The sequence below is a fragment of the Trachurus japonicus genome, chromosome 6 (genome assembly GCF_045865225.1).
Source record: "Trachurus japonicus isolate A0001 chromosome 6, Traja_1.0".
In the NCBI taxonomy this organism is placed as follows: Eukaryota; Metazoa; Chordata; class Actinopteri; order Carangiformes; family Carangidae; genus Trachurus; species Trachurus japonicus.
Window position 1 is genome coordinate 7784037 of NC_140912.1, and position 10000 is coordinate 7794036.

Below are 10000 nucleotides of genomic sequence, written 5' to 3' on the forward strand. Positions count from 1 at the left end.
TCTTTTACACTGTTATATGCTGACATTTTAGTATTTTGTTATCTATCTATCTATCTATCTATCTATCTATCTATCTATCTATCTATCTATCTATCTATCTATCTATCTATCTATCTATCTATCTATCTATCTATCTATCTATCTATCTATCTATCTATCTATCTACAAACAACCCCTTTAATATGTTGTTTGTAAAACTTGCATACTTTTGACGCAGGTATGTGTGAGTGTGTGACAATATAAGGGTATAACTTATACCTGACCTACATCCTCCCAGCGCTCTAGTTTTAATGAAAAGCTATCTCTTTTGTCCACGCGGCCGTGAATCCCCCATTACGTCTCAGCTAGTTAAGCAAAGACATGTTAATTTTCCTTTTTAGTGTATAGGCAGTAATTTCGGCGGAGAAGCATGACAGAAAGGAGGACACGCATATTAATCAGGCTGACTTTCTTCATAAAGAGCTTTAATTAAACAGGTTTGTCACCGATGGGTTTTCTGCACCAGCCAAGGACATAAAGACTAATAATGAACAGAGCAAACACATCAAACACCAAACGAGGTCGGCGCTCACGGGGTTTTACAGTGTGTACGTATGGATGTTGTTGTGTGACGAAAACCTAAACATGTGGTTTAAAACTCAACATTTGGTGAACTTTAATTATCACCCTCGTCCACAAGAACATAACCAGCTCTGGAGTCTGGTGAGTTTGTAGCCATAATAGGAGTTGTAGGTAATAATCACCGTATGAATCAGAGCTTCTAACCATCATGAAGCTGAGAGGAAAGAATAACTCAGTGGAGAGTTGGACTGTGAGGCCGTGGGCCTCTGTGTTGGGATTACTGCACATCTGTGTGGTTTGCATATACTCCACGACTGCTGCCGTTCTTTTTTATCAGCTCCTAACAAGCAAACGAGGCTTTAGTTTGTTTGCTTTCACACTGATCCCTTTTGCTGTGTCCTCTCACACATTTATCAACAATTCACGCACACGGAGACCTCTCATATGTGTGTGTGTGTGTGTGTGTGTGTGTGGTTGGCTGTTAAGTTGTCAGTCAAGCCTTTTGTGGGGAACAGAAATTAGACACCCACACTTGTCAAGATGCTTTATGGATGTTGTAAACGTGTAGCCCCACATTTTAAAATTCCACAACAGTTTTGTCGTTATTCCTCAGTGGAAGTGTGACTGAAACAGCGAGGAGGACAGGGTTAGGGGACTGAATGGGATTTTGGAAGCGAGTTAGCCATATGGCGCAGTTGAGTTTAAAATTCAGTTTTAAAAATGCGGGCAAATGACAGCACCTCTGCTGGTCCTGGAAGATGGTTTTGTCACCGATGTGCTGCTGAATGTAGCTTCATTTTTTACCTGACACATGGCTCTCTCTGTAAAATGGTACTTTTAGGCTCTTGAGTCCAATTGAACAGTTTCCATTACATATTCAGTCTGTGGTATCTTGGTTGCAGTGAGCTGCAGGTTGAATAGATGCTACTCACTGTTTTCCTCCCTGAGTGTTTCCGCCCCTGATCGACTTCAAATGATCCAAAACGCTGCAGTGAGACTCCTAACTAGGACACATAGAAGGGCCCATAATACACCAGTGTTGAAGGGGACATATTATGGAAATATCACTTTTTGAAGGCTCTGTAACATATATTTGGGTGTTTGTAGGTTGAAATCCATGTGGTTTTACGAGCTGTTTCCTCAGTTGTCTTCCAGTGATGTAACTAGGCTTTGAATTTGCATAATACCACCTGGTACCAGTAGAAGGGGCGGGGCAAACAGTGGCTCATTTACATTTAAAGGGAAAGACACTGAAACCAGGCGTTCTGAACAGGGCTGTTTAGAGAGGATGAAAAGAGCTGTGATGTTTGATCCTTGATGTATTTTGACCAAAGCATGTCACAGACACGTCTTAAAGACACCTGGGAACTATTTTAATTTGTGCAAAAGGGGCAGAATATGTCTCCTTTAAAACCTCTTCATTGGCTTCCCGTAGCATAATTCAGTTGAAGAAAGCCTTACATGGTCAGACTGGCCTTTATGTGACTGACCTCTTACACCCCCACTCACCAGTTCGCTCCCTCAGGTCCAACTCGCTAAATCTTCTCTCCACAACCACACACCCACTTGAATACTTGTGGTGATGGAGCGTTTGGAGCTGTAGCATCCAAACACTCTGCCTGCGCCTCAACACTTAAAACACTTTTGTTTAGGCAGCCAGTCGGGTAACCTTTTACTTTAACTTACTTTTACTTTATTTATTCCCTTGTCATTAAGCTCTGAGCGGAGCATCACTGTCCTGATGCTATCTTTGTATAGGCTATATTATCATTTTGTGTGTCTGTTTTCTGGTCTACTGAAACATCTTTTTATTTTGTTTAAATGTATTTTTTTTTTTTCATTTTTTTGCCTTTAATTGATAGGATAGTTGGAGAGACAGGAAATGGGGAGGCAGAGCGAGGGGGAATGACTTGCAGCCAAGGGCTACATGGTGCCCCTCCTGAAATGCCTTTTATATTCTCTCTTGTAAATCTCTCTGTGACGTCTGTCTGTGAAAAGTGCTATATAGATCAACTTTATTATTATTATTGGCTTCAGGGTTCCCTGCAAAGCATCGTTATAAAAGCTCAGTAAAAAAAAAAGAATCTTCTGCCACTGTATTGATTGCAAAGTGAGATGCAGAGCCTGGGAGGGGGGTATTATCATTACAAATAACTTTACAAGCTTTTAGTGTAAAGTCAATCCTATACATGCAAACTCCATGTGCTGACTACATCATGCCTCAGGGCAGCAATTAAGCTGCGACACTGCACCCTGCAAAGGCTAATGGGCCTCCCCAGGGAGGCTGAGCCTGATCCTGACTGATGTCTTTAACATCACTCCCATGTTTTATCTGGCTTGCTGCAAGTGGAGACAGTTTTAATGGTCAGTCTGTGTTTTTCTGCCTAATCCAGTTCTGTGTTTTCTTTTGCACCAACTGCAGATTCTGGAGCTCGGTCGGTCTGTTGATCTGTAATTAGTGCCAACCATAAACAACCGGAATACCACTGAGCATTGCCACGGGTGGCTGCCCTCACCACGACAATCTGGAGTTTCCCCTTTGTCCTCACATTGTGTCTGATGTGGAGCCAGCTGCCCGCCCTGGGAGCTGAACAGTGGGCCTTCCGCAGGGACAGAGAAAGACGGGGGGAAGAGAAAGAAAGCCGGGGAGTTGGGGGATCGTGGATGGAGAAAATGTCTGCATACAAGTAAAAGAAGGAATAAGAAAGAGGAACATACCTTTAAAAGACTGTGATAAAAGAGGACGTTGTTAAGGACCTTGTATTCAATTCAAGAGACGTCAGTCTCCTTTTCTGTCCTCCTGCAGGATCATATTTAAATATAGACTCTGATGCATCTAAATGTGATGCAAGTCCTGGTCTCTTGGATCAGCATCGATGCTTTTTTCTGCCCTGGCTGTGAGATGTGCAGTGACAACATGGTGGTTAATGCTCTGAGGCTGCTGCTCCATCCACTCAGTTATCTAGTTGTCTGTCCAGCGTTCTTATCCTTTGTTATATCCACTCAGTCACTTGTCACAGTCTATCCAGGCTGACTTCTTCCTCAAGATGCTTGAGTCATGACATAATCCCTTTACAATGGAGACAGAGCGGCTGGCTTATTTTGGGTTGGCTCGGAGTAGATGTGTGTCTGTTTTGTTCGGAGGTCTATACTTTTTTTGAAACAGCAGGCCGAGTTGTTTGACTCAGAAACCCTACACCTTATGTATTTACAACCATGACATGTTGGATTTGAGTCGAGGCATCACGTCTTGCAGGAAAAATCTCTTTAGTTCTTCCATTCGAGCCCTGGGAGCTCTTAGACCTTTTTCTTTTTATCTGTAATGCTTAACTTTGGGCAGTTGTAAAGGTCACGGTGAACTTGTGGTTGTTGCCATAGGAGTAAGGTCTTGGCCTGAAGACACGCTCTGTGGGCCATAGCAAACAGACCCCTGCCCCTGGTATAGCCCACTCAGTCTGCACATGTAACCAATCAAGGTTGCATGGCTAGGAGGAGGAAACGTCTGTGCACTTCTTCCCTGTCTGTCACAGTCTCAGAAAATACCACATTAGCATAAAGGCTGAAATAAAAGAACAGTTGATAACTCAAAAAGAGAACGAACCCAATAATAAATTTCGACAATTAAGGCAAGTGAAGCAGTGCAGGGCTGCATTTTCCAGATGAAAGCAAGTAGCTGTCAGTTTAACAGACCTATCAGCATCCTCCTGACAGTCATCTCCTATAGATTTACAATATCTCTCTGTCTCGCAAGAACAAGATGGTAATTAACTCTCATGTCGATGTCTTTGAACCTTCCTCCGGCCCTACGCGGTCCGGGGGCTCGTATCATGCTACCATCCTTTGATTCAGGTCTGGTAGAGCTCGGCGTGTTCCTCTCCACAAGGATCTCATGGCGTCAGCTTGAGCCAAAGATCAAAGCCTCGCCGCATGCGGTCGCTGTCCGATGCCGATGCTGTAACCTTGTTTTAAATGTTGCGTTCTCCACCTCGGTATCTGGCAGGCCTACAGTCAACACCCCCCCCCTGTCGGAGTGATCATTTAACAAGTTTCTGTGCATGAAAGCTGTCCGTCATGGCGTCATAACGTGGGTGTGTGAAGCCGGGATGCAGTAAAACAGGTCGATCCTGGTGCTCAGCTCAGTGTCGGTCCTGATTACGACTGTTTAACTGCCACTCAGGGACACATGGACCTGTTCAGCTTTGCACCCGTGTAGAAATACTGCTGTGCACTGTCAATTAGAGGCAGAGGAAGGAAGTGGTCATGGCTAGAACTTGGACTCAGTGAAGCCCAGGGGAGGTTTGGACTGAATCTCCTCCTGTTTATTGGATTTTTTTTGTCTTATGATAATAGAACATCTGTATTTTTATAAAGTTCAACTTAAAAGTTGAAACTTAAGGAGCTATGTAAGACATGAACGTGGCTAGTAATCATAAAATCACCCAATATGTCACCAGAGACTAGGAAATCATGTTCATTTGAAATACTGATCTAACTGACAGCTATAGTACAGCCAGAATATTCACATTTAAAAGTTTTATTTGCAGCCTGCAAATCATGTTTATCTTTGTTATTTTATGTATTTTGTGTTTTGGCCTGTTGCTCCACCCACCGCTCTCTCCCAATCACAAAGCCAGTAGCATTTGGGAATCCAGGTTGCCAGTTTCCACTGAGCTGCAGCTACAAGCATTGTGGATTATGTCTGACGTTACAAACATTAAAAGACCTCACTATAACTCTCAAAAACATCTTGACAAAAGCAGAAACAAAACCAGGATCTGCATTGGAGATGAAAGATGGAGACGGCTGAAAGTGAAGCAGAACTTGAGGACAGATGCTGGACTGGCTAATGTTCTCCTGGACGCACACTGAGCTTTAAGCACAAAAATCTGTTTTCCCAGAGCGTGTATAGAGTTTATTCAATTCTATCACTACATTGTCGCGGTTTCGTTGGCGTAGAGACTGCATGAGTGAGTCTCGGGCTGCCATGGCCACAAAGCTGGAGCAGGGTAGAGGTCTGGCCACCTCGAGTCTCGGGGGGGGGGGCAGCCCAATTCAAAATACTGCAGAGCGTTGTTTCCCCAACGCTCTGCAGTATTTTGAATTGGCCACAGTCTTACATACTGCTCCTTTAAATGTGAGCTTTACCAACTCTGTTAACAAGGCAACAACTACTCTTATCAACACAACATCATACGTATATTGTGCCCGGCCAAACGTACATACACATTACATCAAGTGTGATTCATTCATATACACATTCGCCAAAACAGATGCTTACTCATCCAAATATGGGCATGAGCACAACACCAACACCTGCGAGCGTTCGCACAAAGAGACCCTGTTCATCTCCCCTCCGTCCTCTGCCCGCTGGCAGCAAATATTAGTGTTGGATTATATATTAAAGCCTGAGTCATGTTTAGCAAGTGGACCCTCTTAAAACACACAAAATAAAAAAAGCCTTTCAGTGTAAACAGACCCCCCCCCCCTCTCCATCCAGCCCATCTGCTTTAATAGTCTAGAGCTGCTAGTTGTGCACTACACTAACAATGCCATATATAGCTTGTTTTTTTTAGACTATAGTATAAGAATATGTCTGTATGCTTTTTTATACCTGCCTTAGGACAACGGATGAAATTGAGCAACTGTGCTAACTCTGGCATATTTATATTGATGCTTCTAGCTGATTATGTTGATTAATGTGCATTGTCCTAATCAAATAAATAAAATAAATGTAGTAAGGGGAGGATTTAAGGCAGGGGGGTGGTTCATGTCTAATTTCTGTTGACCGATATGTTTGAAATGCAAATCAGGAAGCGACAGTGTTGTCGAGATGGTTCATTAGTCTGTTGGTATTAGGCATGCACATTTTGAATTTTTTTTCTGACCGATAACCGACACTCGTTAACTGATTATTAACCGTTAACAGATCAGATTAAAACGCTCGTGGGGGCGATCAACAGTGTTTTTTGTCTTTTTGCCATTATAAAACACACACACATGCGCTGCAACAGCTGAGCAGCGCCACATCCACCGTGTCTGGCTCAGCTGATGGCGCTGGCGGCCACATCTCCCAATGTTCAACTGTTTTTAGCTGTTAAATATGACTGAAGGCATGTGGAAGTCTGCACGTGTCCAAAAACTAACCGATAGTATTAATCAGTCTAAGTTCTTATCATCGGTTAACGGCATAGACTGTATAAAGAACGGACGTAGCACCGTGACGTCCTCCATTGGTTTGGGGGAGTCTGTTTTGTGCCTCTACTACGGGGGTTTGAACCGCGCCATGTTGGATTCTACTTGCCATATTTGGAGAGGTGCAGCCGTTGGCCGGCCGAGAGCCCGCCCACTGGCCTCGTAGCAGCGGTCTCCGGACCTGTCACTCAACGGTTCTGCGCCCTGATTGGCCAGAACTTTAAACCTAACAATAGTAAAACGGTAGAGTTTAAAAAAAATTCACCCCCCTCAGAGTGTGTGCGGGGGTAGAAACTATCGGTTGAGACCAAAAAAATAAAATGTACCAGGCTGTAAATATGTTTTTTTAAGCTGTAAAATCGGCTATTTTAACATGGGGCTCAATTGGAGTTGCTCCCTTCTGGAGCCAGCCCCCAGCGACAGCCCAGGGGATTGCAGCTTTTTGAACGCGGAAGTGAGCTTCACTTCTCAGACCGACAACTGCCCCCTTGGTTAACGGTTAAACGGTTAAAGGGATAGTTCAACATTTTGGTAAATTGGCCCATTGCCATGATCGCTATAGTCGTAGCAGTAGGTTCGTTACCTTTAATTGTCGGTGCAAGCTGTTTTTAGTACAGCGGAGCAGAGCCGTGAGCTGCTCAGAGCTACGCTACGGAGGCTAAAGGAATTTCTTGGTTTCCCTCATCAAACTCATCAAATACACAATCCAACAACTCCAAAACGCAAAGTTGTGAGCTGCACATTCACCACGCTATGAGATAATAACGGAACATTACGAGGCGGAGTTGTTTTAGAGGGAAATTCATGCAAAACCACTGATGCGAGTTGCGTTCAGGGACAGTTTTTCAGCAAGCAGACTCTGTATTTACCTCGAAAATGGCTCTGTTTCGTAACGTTGTGTTATTATCTCATAGCGTGGTGAATGTGCAGCTCACAACTTGTCCACCAGAGCGTTTTGGAGTTTTTGGATTTTGTATTTGATGAGTTTGATGAGGAAAACCAAGAAATCCCATTAGCCTCCATAGCGTAGCTCTGAGCAGCCTGCTGCTCCACTCCACCGTTCTAAAAATATCTTACACTGACAATTAAAGGTAACGAACCTACTGCTATGACTATAGGGATTATGGCAATGGGCCAATTTTCCAAAATGTTGAACTATCCCTTTAATCATGTGCATCCCTAGTTGGTATTGTTAATGCACAGTGGCTTTCGTTTCTGAAGATCGTGGCACATCAGTGTCTTTGTCATCACATTCTCAGCGTGGCGTCTCGCCAGAGCATCAGACATGTTATTATATCATTTTCAGCATAATGTAATAATATACCATAATATACCGTAATATACTGTAATATACCATAATATACCATAATATACCATAATATACTGTAATATACTGTAATATACTGTAGCTGTGTCACCGGTCACAGAGCTGACGCCTTAATGCTGTAGCTGTCGGCAGTGAATCAGACCTGCTCGACCGACCCCAGCGTGAAGCCAACAGTGCTTGACTTGAAGAAAATTGAATTTGAGCCACTCTGGGTCATAAATTGTAAACTCATCTATCGAGAGTTTGTGCAAATTCTATTTTGATTCCTGATGAAAGTGTATTATGTATTTTTTTTTCGTATGATAGCACGCAGCTCACTGACACGCACTGAGATGACCATCTTCAACGTGAGACTACACCACCACATAGCCTGCCCCACTTTGTACTCGTGCATCTCACTCCGAAACTTTGTGACTTAAATAATGGATCCCTTTGTGATCAGGTTTCATCTATTGTTCCGTCATCTCAATTTAATAATGTTGGCTCTGAGCAAAAATCCATTCTGTTGAATGATCCTGCATCTGTCACTTGGAAGTATAGGAGCTCAGAGGGAGCAACACGATGTTGACATTCAGCTGACACCTGCCCTCTCTTCTCCAGGGCAGTTGACCACAGCCTCAGGACGCCCCGTGGCTTCGTCTGAATCAGCATGTCCTGCTAGTTTCAGACCTGTAATACCCCAGACAACAGGGAGCTGCACAACCTGGCAGGTAAGACAAGATGAAATTTCTGTTTCCTCTTATTATCCGCTGCAGGACTGCACATCTAATCACATTCAGGTTGCTGTCTCATGCCATACCCTTATGCAGTCTTGTTATACATGGCAGCCGTCAGGATCTGTGGCATTAAACGTAGCTCTCTTAATTTCTCTCCGGTCCATTTAAAATGATAAAACTGGTTGAAAACTCCTTTGTGCTACAGTCTTTGCTGTTGTGGGCCGGTAAAAGCCACTGGGCTGTACAAATAGACTGCATCATGACAGAACAACACAGATTTACAGTTGTAAACACTTGCAGCATCACCACAACAAGACATCTAAATGTATTTGAGCCAGGCTGGATCTGATATGCAAGAAGTCGTACACTTTCCCAACACTGCAGTGATTCCAGTTGACATTTTGAGGGCATTTAATACTGTTTGTATTTTTCAATCTGACTAATTTACATGCGAAAGATTAGGCCCTCGGTTGAAATGATTCACTTGATAATGTGGAGCAGTAGTTTTCAGACTCCACTCGTCCTCTGTCTCTGGAGAAATGACTTCATTCTTTCTGACTGCAGGACCCAGGTATTTACAAAGCGCAGCAGCTATTCTGGGACACGTTTGGTTTTTGTTCTGTTGTTTCGGGAGTTATTACCACCTCTACTCTTGACGACTGTCTGCTGCGTCGTGTGTTGTCTCAGTGAGTCTCTCTGCGTTTAACGCCAGCACGGTTGTCACTGCCGTTCTGTTATTTCACTATGCACCTTTCCTTTTCCCTTTTTATCCCTCCTGGCCTGACATGTGTGATCAGTTCTGTCTGATGCTGGGCGTTGCAAAGATACTGTGTGTTGTCGCTGCTACGGAGAGACTGTTGGTATCTTCACTCACCTGCATCATTCCTGTTTATGATATGATATGATACAATAGTACAGGTGCATCTCAATAAATAAGAATGTCATGGAAAAGTTTATTTATGTCAGTCATTCAGTTCAAAAAGTGAAACTATAGATCCATTACACACAGAATGAAACATTTTATGTCTTTTATTTAATTTCTTTTAATTGTAATAATTATGTACACTACATTTATACATTTAAAGGTCCAGTGTGTAATAATTGGCAAGGTTTATTGGCAAAATCTGAATATACCACCCATAATATATTTGTATAAGTGTATAATCGCTATAAAATAAAATGTATAGTGATTATAGTGGGTGAG

At 43.1% G+C, this 10000-nt stretch overlaps 1 protein-coding gene across 1 annotated transcript in view; it reads left to right on the plus strand.

Annotated features, from left to right (window-relative positions):
* The window catches only part of peak1 (pseudopodium-enriched atypical kinase 1), a 144976-nt gene that overhangs the window by 18427 nt on the left and 116549 nt on the right, over window positions 1-10000 (plus strand). Inside the window, exon 2 of the mRNA XM_085778533.1 lies at window positions 8681-8790. The gene's annotated coding sequence lies outside the window, so the exon portion shown is untranslated. The remainder of the gene's footprint in view (window positions 1-8680; window positions 8791-10000) is intronic.